Source organism: Haplochromis burtoni, unplaced genomic scaffold (assembly GCF_018398535.1).
Source record: "Haplochromis burtoni strain Fernald_Lab_line unplaced genomic scaffold, NCSU_Asbu1 Contig_142, whole genome shotgun sequence".
Lineage (NCBI taxonomy): Eukaryota > Metazoa > Chordata > Actinopteri > Cichliformes > Cichlidae > Haplochromis > Haplochromis burtoni.
In genome coordinates, this window is record NW_024582503.1 from 54,761 (window position 1) to 64,894 (window position 10,134).

The 10,134-nt window shown below is 37.3% G+C and overlaps 1 long non-coding RNA gene across 2 annotated transcripts in view; it reads right to left on the bottom strand.

Moving 5' to 3' along the window:
* Positions 1 to 165: 165 nt before the first annotated feature.
* Positions 166 to 10,134, bottom strand: part of LOC102290699 — a 152,937-nt gene continuing 142,968 nt past the window's right edge. The window contains exons 7-8 of one of the 2 annotated variants that reach the window (XR_006054832.1): positions 3,427 to 3,508; positions 166 to 865 (exon numbers count right to left, since the gene is read on the bottom strand). This is a non-coding gene — a long non-coding RNA (uncharacterized LOC102290699). Of the gene's footprint in view, positions 866 to 3,061; positions 3,509 to 10,134 lie in introns of those variants that run through there. The other variant, XR_006054833.1, reaches the window with a different exon arrangement.

Below are 10,134 nucleotides of genomic sequence, written 5' to 3' on the forward strand. Positions count from 1 at the left end.
AGATCTCACTCGGCCAGCTCGGATCCGGAGTTAAAAACTTCGAATTGTGAGTCATGGTAAAGGAAACTCAATCAAGTACTGTAGAATAAAAAGCATACTCAGAAGTTCCACATTTAGTAAATCCTTTTTTTGATTGCTGTTTGGGAATATTCTAATTACATAAGATGCTTGATTTCAGATTTTCGTGAGCTATAAGCCATAATCATAACAATTTAAACAAAAGAATATCGGAGATGATGCCTTTTTGAATTAAATCATGAAAAAACAACTTTTCACAATATTCTATTTTCTTTTGAGCTCCACCAATATATTGTAGGGTCTTTTTCCCATCCTTTTTAATTGCCTCCCCAGTGTTCTTTAAATTTAACTTCCCCCTTCCTGTCCCATCTCGCTCTTACTCTTACTGTTCACTGATCTATCCTCACATTCTTTTTCTTTCTCTGTGTCATTCGTTCAGTGCCAGGTCTTGGTGGTTGGTGGTTCCCTCTCTCCAGATGGCCCACTCTGATCATTTATTGATGACAGGAGAACAGAGGAAGGCATTCCCAGCTGCTGCCGCCTGGCACCCCATTCATTGTGCAAGTGCACATGCACACACACACGCGCACACAAAGGCTCAAATATTTGAACAATGACTCGGATCCATACATGCATGCAGTTATTGGATTTAAACCCTATCGCACACAGACCTTTTTTCTTTTTTTCCTTTCTTCCCTGTGCCTTCTTTTTGCAGTGTCACACATTTTTGCATTGCCGCCGTCTAATGTTAGGCATGGATCTGTGCTGTACTTTTGCAGTTTCCCTCTCCTCTCTCTTCCTGCCTGCAGCTCTCCTCCTTTCACCTCCTGCTGTGGTGTTACTGACTCTGTCACACAGGAACAGACAGAAGGAGAAGAGAGTTGTGTACAGTGAGTAAAACTGCAGTTTGCTAATGTTACAAGTTAATGTGCTGCATCTTATGAGAATCTTAAAGTTTATGTTGAAGAAGAAAGAAATGTCATTTTGACCTATTTTTATAGAGTGAGAATATCCTGTACTGGCTTTGTTTTTTGAAAGGCTGCAGTGTTTTGTTTTTATTTTAAATAAGGAAATTGACCGCCCACAATGCACCTGGCTTCTGCAATTTATATAAAACACTTCTTTGTTTTCCCCTATCACTCTAGTGCTGTGCATTCGCAACCTGTGAAAACTCTTATACAAAATTTATATACCAAGTTTGAGCGCTTGTTTTTGTGGAAATGTAATTAAAACTTTGATTATGTTTCTCTTGAATAATTGTGCAAACTTCTGAGGTGAAATATAATCCTATCCTGAATCATGTCTGAGTAGTAGTGTAAGTGAAAGTTAGTTGCTGTATTTAGTATTTATAGCGTTTGGGGTTTTTTCTGTTTAGAAAGATGAGTACCATCTCCCTCTGTTCGCACACATTGTTTTTTCTACATCTACATACAAAGCATTTTTTAAAATCAGTTTTAACCCTTAGATGCACACGTGGGGTCAAAAATGACCCCATGGGTTGTTTTTCTTCAAAATCTTTAAAATGAAAAGTTGTAATATATTCATATTCCAGGTATTCCTCATAAAATATGTTTGTAACATGAGGCTATTTGCATTTTTATTAATTTTTTCATTAATTAAAAAAAAAATGCAGCTTTGTATCGCTACCCCACTCTTCCACAAGTGGGGTCATAAATGACCCCAAGCAGTTCCTATGGAATCTTCTATGAAACTTTCATTCTTAGCAACTCTGACTGTCCCACTTACACTTCTGATGGATCAAGAATTAATTTTTACACAGTAACATACATGATTTATAGTCAGGGCTGCACATAAGTGGTTCGCAAGTGTGCATTCGCTGTCAAAATAAAAGTATTCCCGGAAATTCATAGAATACGCACTTCTTTTGCGGTGGAGGAACGCCAAAGTAATTGCTTACAGAGCTTGCTTCTTCGACATCTTTAGAGTTCTGAACAAATGTCTGTCCTCCTCCAGAACATCTAATGTACGCAAACGAGCGTTCCAACTTCTTATCTGGTGCGTGTCTTTTATTTTGACAGTGAATGCGCACCTGTGGACCATTTATGTGCAGCCCTGTTTATAGTTTCCTGTGCATTTCAAACATTGTCCTTTCTGATTTTTTTTTTTTTAATATTTAAAGTAACATGGCTGCTATGAGGCCAGCTGTGGACCTTGCCCTATAAATGATCCCGGACGGATGGGATGAAGAGCCCAATTGGAGGCATTGACTCAGAATCTGACATCTCAGATATAGAGGACCCAGACTACTGTCCCCCCCACTGGACAAGGCCAGTCAGACACAGAGGAGTCCTCTGATGAGTCCTCTGAAGAGGAAATGGATATTGAGTCTAACAGAATGAGCCCCTCTTACTGCTTTAGCCACAATATTCTGAATTAGTCGGCAGGGGCTTGCACCTGGGTTTAGTACTGTCTCCCCAATAGATGCATGGAAGATGTTCATGGCTGATAATATAATAGGAGAGGTGCTGACATGCACAAACATGGAGGCACAAAGAGTAGCCACAGACAGGGGAAAAGAGTGGAAAAATGTAATCAAACATAAGCTCCTGGCCTTCATTTGATTGAACATTCTTGCAGGAAGTGAGAAGAACTGGGATGTACCAGTCAGTGTGTTTTTTGGGAGTCCTCTGCATAACCCATTGTACAAGGCCACTATGTCAATTCAAAGATTTAAAGATATTCGCCGTTTCTTGCACTTTGATGACAAGAGGACCAGAGCCTATGGACTGAAAACAAACCACATGGCAGCTTTCCACTACATATGGGGCCTGTTCCTAGTCAACTGCAGGCAGAAATTAATTCTCAGTGATTGTGTTACAGTGGATGAACAACTTGTGCCTTTCAGAAGGAAGACCCAGCTTCTGCAGTATATGCAGAGCAAGCATACAAAAGTGATACAAGTGATACAAAAACTGCAATTTCTTAAAATTAATGAAAAAACTAATAAAAATGCAAAGGGCCTCATGTCACAAACATGTTTTATGAGGAATACCTCAAATATGAAAATATAACAACTCTTTGATTTAAAGATTTTGAAGAATAACAACTGAGTTTATAGCAAAATGCATTGTTTCTATTTGGGATCATTTTTGACCCCACTCGTGGAAGAGTGTAGGTATTGGTAGGTTGTGCATCCAAGGGTTAAAGTACACTCAAACACTATTTGACTCATAGGTTGGAGGAGCCAGAGATCGAAACACTGACTTTCCAATTAGTAGATCTCTTTCTTTAGTTCCTAAGCCACAACCTCAAAAGGTGGACAAGTAGTCCAGAACCACTTTGGCAGTTATTTTTTATTTTGTTTTGCTTTATTTTTTTGTGGGAATGTAGTCTGTACATGAGAACTTTGTTTTATGTTTCTTTACAGATTACATCTCATCTTCTTACCTCTATCCACTTTCTGTTGCAGTCTCTTTTGTTCATCTTATCCTTTCCCAGATTGTGTTGGTCCAAAAGTTTTCAGGCAAAACTGAAATACAAAGTCACAGCGCTATGAAGACAGTCAAATTCTCTACGGCAGTTTTCAAAGCATGGTTATTTCAGTTTCAAGTTGTGTGAAGGACACATGGCATGCATGTTTGCTTCTTCTGTCCAGGGCCAGAGAGATTTCTCTGCTGTCCTCCCATATAGCTCGGTAAGAAAACTTGCTGAAATGATATCCTTGAAAGAAGTACAGAGTAAGTATACGACATTATATGTACAGCAGTATGTCCAGGTTCCATAAACACATGTGTCCGTCCGGTGACTGTGTCATGAATAGCCTGAACTGAACATGCTGTGACTTTGAAGTTACACAAGGGAGACTTGCGTGATATACAGCTGGCTTCAGCTGGGTACCCCAAGAGATGCATGAAAACACAAGCGCACACAAGCACACAAGCACACACACACACACACACACACAGACTCGAGTATTTCATCTCACATATGCAAACTCACAACAGCAACTTCTCAACCCCAGAGGTGCTATTTGGAGGTAACACGCACTGTTACACTAGAAGAGTCATCCTATATCACAAGTCCAGAAGGATAGTGAAGGAGGAAAATTATGTATTTTTTTGTGTTAGACACATAAAATAATAAATTTCTTTAGTGCAATATATTAATGTTAACTGTAGATTCTGGATGCATTTTCACTTTTCAAAGCACCTGTAGTTTTAAATGTATTTCGGATTATGAATGTAATATTAAAATCAATTATCATGTTAATCAATCATGTCTTCTTAGTAGCTTTCCCCCACAGATGATTTATGTATTCATTTATATAATCTAGTGATGTAAAGAATAAAATGGTATATACTAGCACATGGTCAGAAATGTGCTGTGGAGGCTCATTCATTAAGAGCATGCTAGGAGTCCTCTAGGTGGCACCGTTATCATGTTGGAAGTTAAAAGGCTGTGATTAAGACAACAGTACTTCCAGCAGCAGTAATTCTGACATGATAAAAATATAGCTGTGCAGATAGAAATTGTGTTTAACTTAAAGAAAGAGATCTTTTAGGCTTTTTTAAAACCTTTAATCCATTAAGGAAAATTAGAGTTAGATATCACCTCAACAGTGAACCATGGAAAATGTAACAACTATTTTAATATCTTTAAAGACAATCTATATTTGTTACTTAAGTGTGTTAGGCATTCTTGTCTGATGGAATGACAATCCACCTTAGTGGGGTCAATTACTTGACAGCATGGGATTTGTACTGGGAGTTGTTCTGTTCAATAATTTTGAGTTGGTACACTCCTGCAAGATCACTGAGGTCTGCAGATCAAATGCTCCTAGCTGTCCCAAGGTCCAGATTAAAGCACAGAGGAGACTGGGCCTTTGCTGTGACTGCTCCTAAATTGTGGAAGAAACTGCCGCTTCACATCGAGACCTCCCCAACATTAGACACTTTCAAAACCCATCCGAAAACCCACTTTTATTCCTTGGCTTTTACATTAAAATGACTTTGTATTACTTTTATTTATCTTGTTTCTTACTCAAATCTTCTCATTTTTTACTACTTTTTCTTAAATTTTATGTCTTCATGTTTTCCTCTGTTTTTTTTTAAATCTCTTTAGATTATTTTAAATGTATAGCAACTTGCTCAACAGTTGTTGTCTGAAATGTGCTATATAAATAAATTTGACTTTGAATTTATGTTTATCCCAGTGGCTGTGCTGAGTCTGACCCCATGCTGTCAGTATACCAGACAGTATGCTTAAAAAGACATGCTTAAATAGCAGAAAACTTAAAAGCAAAATTTTTAAAAAGTTATATTTTACATACAAACTTTTAAATCACAATCATTTTTAACTAGACTGAGTATAACTCAATGCCATTCATCTGTTGCAGATTACAGTAACATTTAACTTGTCATTTCATTGTATATCACTGCTACTTGTAAATACTCTATTAAAAGTAAAATACAGCTGTGACGATTTGGTGCAATTCTTGCCATAGATAACAGATTCTGGTCTCAGGAAACATCTGCATGTCTGTGAAAACGGTCTGTGACAAAGGTTAGAGTTAGAGGTGGAGGACAGGATGACAAGAACACATTTGGTGCGCGTCTGTGTGAGTGTGTGCCGATGTGAGTGTGTGTGTTCACCTGCATGTGTGCATATTTAGCAACTGTGAAAAGGTTGACTGCTGTAAGAACTCTGCTGTGGTTTAATCCCTCTACAGGTCAGTAGGGTTCATATGCAGGGACATGTGGTTTGTATAGACATATATACGCATGGTTTTCACCTACAAACAGGTATTTCCATCTACTCATTGAAACGCTTCAAGGTTGGTCAGAGTTGAGCAGCACAGAGGGCTCACTGTATGTTAAAAGCCAAAGCTACATTCCTGTCTGTCCCATTGGACCTTTAATTGCTCACAGCAGCACATGGATAGTAAAATACCCTGAAAAGTACCACTGTCTCAGAGTGTGAGAAAGTATGCCTAAGGATATGACTTCAAGTCATCCATATGAGCATGTAGTTTGCAGTTTTTCATATTGAAGTTTTTATTGAAAACTCAAAACTCTTCATTCTTTTTCAGCTTCAAACTTACAGGCAAATGAACTGATATATTCTATGTCAAGTACTGTTGTTCAGGATTCAGATCTCTCGTGGACTTTCACAGTTTCAGTGAATGGAACATCATCATCTATAAAACATTTTTTTTACATAAATTCTACAAAATCTATTATAGTTTTGAAGCTATACATCTTAAGAATTTTGATGAAGGTTGAATTTTATATTACATTATAACAAAACCTTTTTCTGTCTAAGTTCATGCAAGATCAAACACAAAACAGCAAAGACTTAAAGCAAGCAAGAAAGAGAGATGTGGGTAAGAAAGCCTGGATATAGACATTCAAAATGAGCTGTACCACTGAAGCACTAGCACATTTCCTACTATGTGCTTGCCTGTGTGATAAGGTTGACATAAATGAAATCTTTGTTTGTTTTATATGAATGATAGCAGTGTCAGTTTCTGGATGCTGACTTTTACTTAAATTACATTTAGGTTTATTTGTTTAATACAAACCTTTAAGAAGTAATAATGTCACTTGTCAAACACGGGGTGCTTTGTTTTTGTGCTTAAAGAGAAAGCTTGTGTTTTTTTTTTCCTTTTTACTGCAGGATGTAAAAACATTAAGTTATTTAGTTTATTTTAATTATGCAATATTTCTGATAAAATGTTGCTATCTACACTAAGCTAGTATCTTTGGAATCATGAAGTGCATTTGTTGTTAGCACAGTGAAATCTAGCATGCCTAGTAAATTAGATTGAAATCAGAAAGTAGGTCTTCATCATATATGAAATGATCACCAATGACAGTAAAATACTCACAGAGTAATCGATTGGTGATAGAACATTCATTTAAGGTCCCAGGTACTTCTGAAGCTTAGTCCACAGAACAAGCACAGGACCAAAAACATTTGTTGCTATAACATCCCAGTCACACTGTTCATGCATTTACTGGAATGAAGACTGAGGATGATCTGCTCTGCTGCTTTAGGCCAGGCCTACACCTTGCAACAAATTGTTTTAGTAGGGTTCTGATCATTTCCAGGCCCTCTCATCCAAGCTAAAACTTACAGACTTTGAGCTCAATCATAAACAGTGCTTGAGTTTATGAAACAGATGACTGATTAAGATTCTTTTGAAAGTGTTTCATATGTATTGTTCATGACAAAACATCTAAGATTAGGTGAGAGGAGATGTTTTTAAGGAGCTTGGAAAGAAAAGCGTCTGGACTTCCTTAAGTTGTTTGAAGATGTTTCACCTCTCATCCGAGAAGCTTCTTCAGTTCTAGGGAGTGACCCCCCCAACAGGCACAATGGAAACTCCCACAGGGCTTAAATCTGGGACTCTCCACCATTTGACCCTAGAACCGAAGAAGCTTCTCAGATGAGAAGTGAAACATCTTCAAACAACTTAAAGAAGTCCAGACACTTTTCTTTCCAAGCTCCTTAGACTACGATGACCTGGATGACTGAGAACCTTCACAGACATGAGGTGTTTTTGAATTTTTTTCAATCATAAGAGGGCAAAAAGCAAATCTTCTGACCAAAAGTTCTGCTAAACATGTGTCATGAAAAGTTTGGATATTCTCTAAAGCAGTTAAGAGAAAAAATAAGTTTAAACTATTTGCACTGAGATGTGAGTATTTACATTCAATAAAACAGCAGAGGACTAATGACTGTGTAAGGGTAGCAAATAGGGGAAAACTGTGTCTTTAACGTCTTTGGCTAAACAACTTTTTTTTTCTTTATGGAAGAGCGTGTTTTCCCTGGAAACAATTTTTAATTTCACATGCATGCAATAAAACAACAGGTATTTCAGAAATATTCTAGGTATTAAAATCTTATGTTCAAGTATTTTATTAGGGCTTTCACTGAAATCCCAGATTACTTAGTGTGGTATTAAAAATATTTTTAAAAAAATCTAATTTACATAGCATACTGTTAGCTGTAGTCCAAGTAGCTAAAAGGATTTTATGAGACTCATCTGTGAGTATTTAACATAAACAAAGCCGCAGGTCTAATGAGAATGAGGGCTGCACACATGCTGGATTTCAGGTCTGGGAGGTCTTTACACTATTTTCTGTATTAGTAATATCATGCAGCTTCCCGGGTGACATTATAAGAGAAAGGTGTTTAAAGAACAACCAATTAAGGTGCAGATGTCACACAGTGCACAAGTTTACAAACTTATCTTTCCTATATTATTAAACTTCACTTATCCAACCAATTGCACTGTATAAAAAAGGGGAAATTTTGATTAGAACGATATTTTAAGAAAAGATTACATCTTCTCTAAAGCTATATAAGCTCATTATATTTCGGCAATCTTGTGAAATCACTTCTACCCACCAAGGCTCACTGATTCTAAACACTGAGGCAGAAAATCTGACATCAGTGCCTGCCAGAGCATGTCATGATGTCATGCTTTGACTTAATGTTACAACTTCAAAGTTAATGTTTCATAATCTCAATAGAAAATCACCAGAAAGACAGTTTGTTTTTTTTTGTTTTTTATGGCAGATTTATTTCATCTTGCTGTCTCTTCAGCCACATCTCTTCAAGGAAGTCATGGTTTCAGAGGTTGAGAGGACGCAGCCCTTGTAGTTTGTCAAGTGAAGCATGACCTTAAAGTTTTGATCTTTCTATCCAGTGACTGACCTTAAATTATGTTACACTGAAAAAAAATACTGTAGCGACATGTTTCTGCAATCATGAGTGAGGTTTTAAACAAGCTTATCAAATTAAAAATGAGGCTTTATTTGCATGCATTTACATAATTTTCTAACGTTTTCGAAACAGGGTTGTACGTATTTATCAGAAACATTTTCCTTCTCTATCCACTAATTGCAGTGATGTTTTTTAAAAAAATTACATACAGAAATACCTTTGATTCACAGGATTAAAGAATGTGTTGTTTGTCTTTCACAGGTAAAGAGCCAGTGTGATGCAATCTCTCTGTAGCACAGTGAAGTAGGGGTTACTAAGGAGGTGTTACTACTACTAGGGGAGTAGGAAAGGCTGGGGCTCTCCAGAAAAACATCTGATGACACTGTGTATGTTAAACAAACAGCAGTACTCAATTAGAAAATGTGTGTAACAAATGTAAATCAATGTTTCACATGTACTTTATTAGAAGAGACTGTGATGGTTTTGAAATGTGTCCACTCTGGAAAAAAAACAATAACTCGTTTTACTTTTTTCAGCAGTGAGAGTTATAATTCAGACTGACTTCCTCCAAAACACAATATTACAGTCATTTGACTATCAAACAAATCCAACAATATACACTTACCTGCTATACAGTCTTCAGTCAACAGGGGGAGCTATTCCACATAAGATGCAACACAACCGGTTAACAGTGATTTTAAGTTCAAAGTCTGGGCTCTCTTGCAAGACAGGTGGCTATGATGTCAGCTTACATGTTGCATTCCACTCTTATTTATTGCAGAGCTTTCCATACACTTGTTTACAGTCGGAGTTTAGAATAGCACAGAGGGCTTAGCGCAAGGCTTAGAGAGACACATCTGCAGCAGAGCGCACACAACCCGGTGGAGCCAGTAGGTTTTGGAGAGCAGAGCTTGAGTGACAACTGTGTGGCACATGTGACCTGAGGGAATGAATCATGCTTGAGTCAAAAGAGAAGACAGAAGCTGTTATGACAAAAAAAGAACATGTGGGGCATCCACCTTTAGTTACTGTTTGTGGCTAAATAGAAAAGTAAAGATAGAGAAATAAAACCACATGCCTATGATTTCCATCTAATAAAGGCCAGGCACTTGGATAATCAGCGTTGCAACTGGACCGAAAAACAGTACATCTACAGTAAACAATTATAGTGCGATCCACTGGTGATGTGTTGCTTGTATTTTAATACACAATCTACAGTATCATAAGATTCTACAATAAAATAATAACAGCAAAGCAAAACATTTTCCTTTAACCTTTCTTAAATGTAATAGCTTTACTGTCAAATATGTTGTGATTTAATTGCGTTTAGTTTGGACTCATCCCAAATCTTTTCCTCTGACAAAGTCATACACGTGTATACGTCGTGTGTGTGTGTGTGTGTGTGTGTGTGTGTGTGTGTGTGTG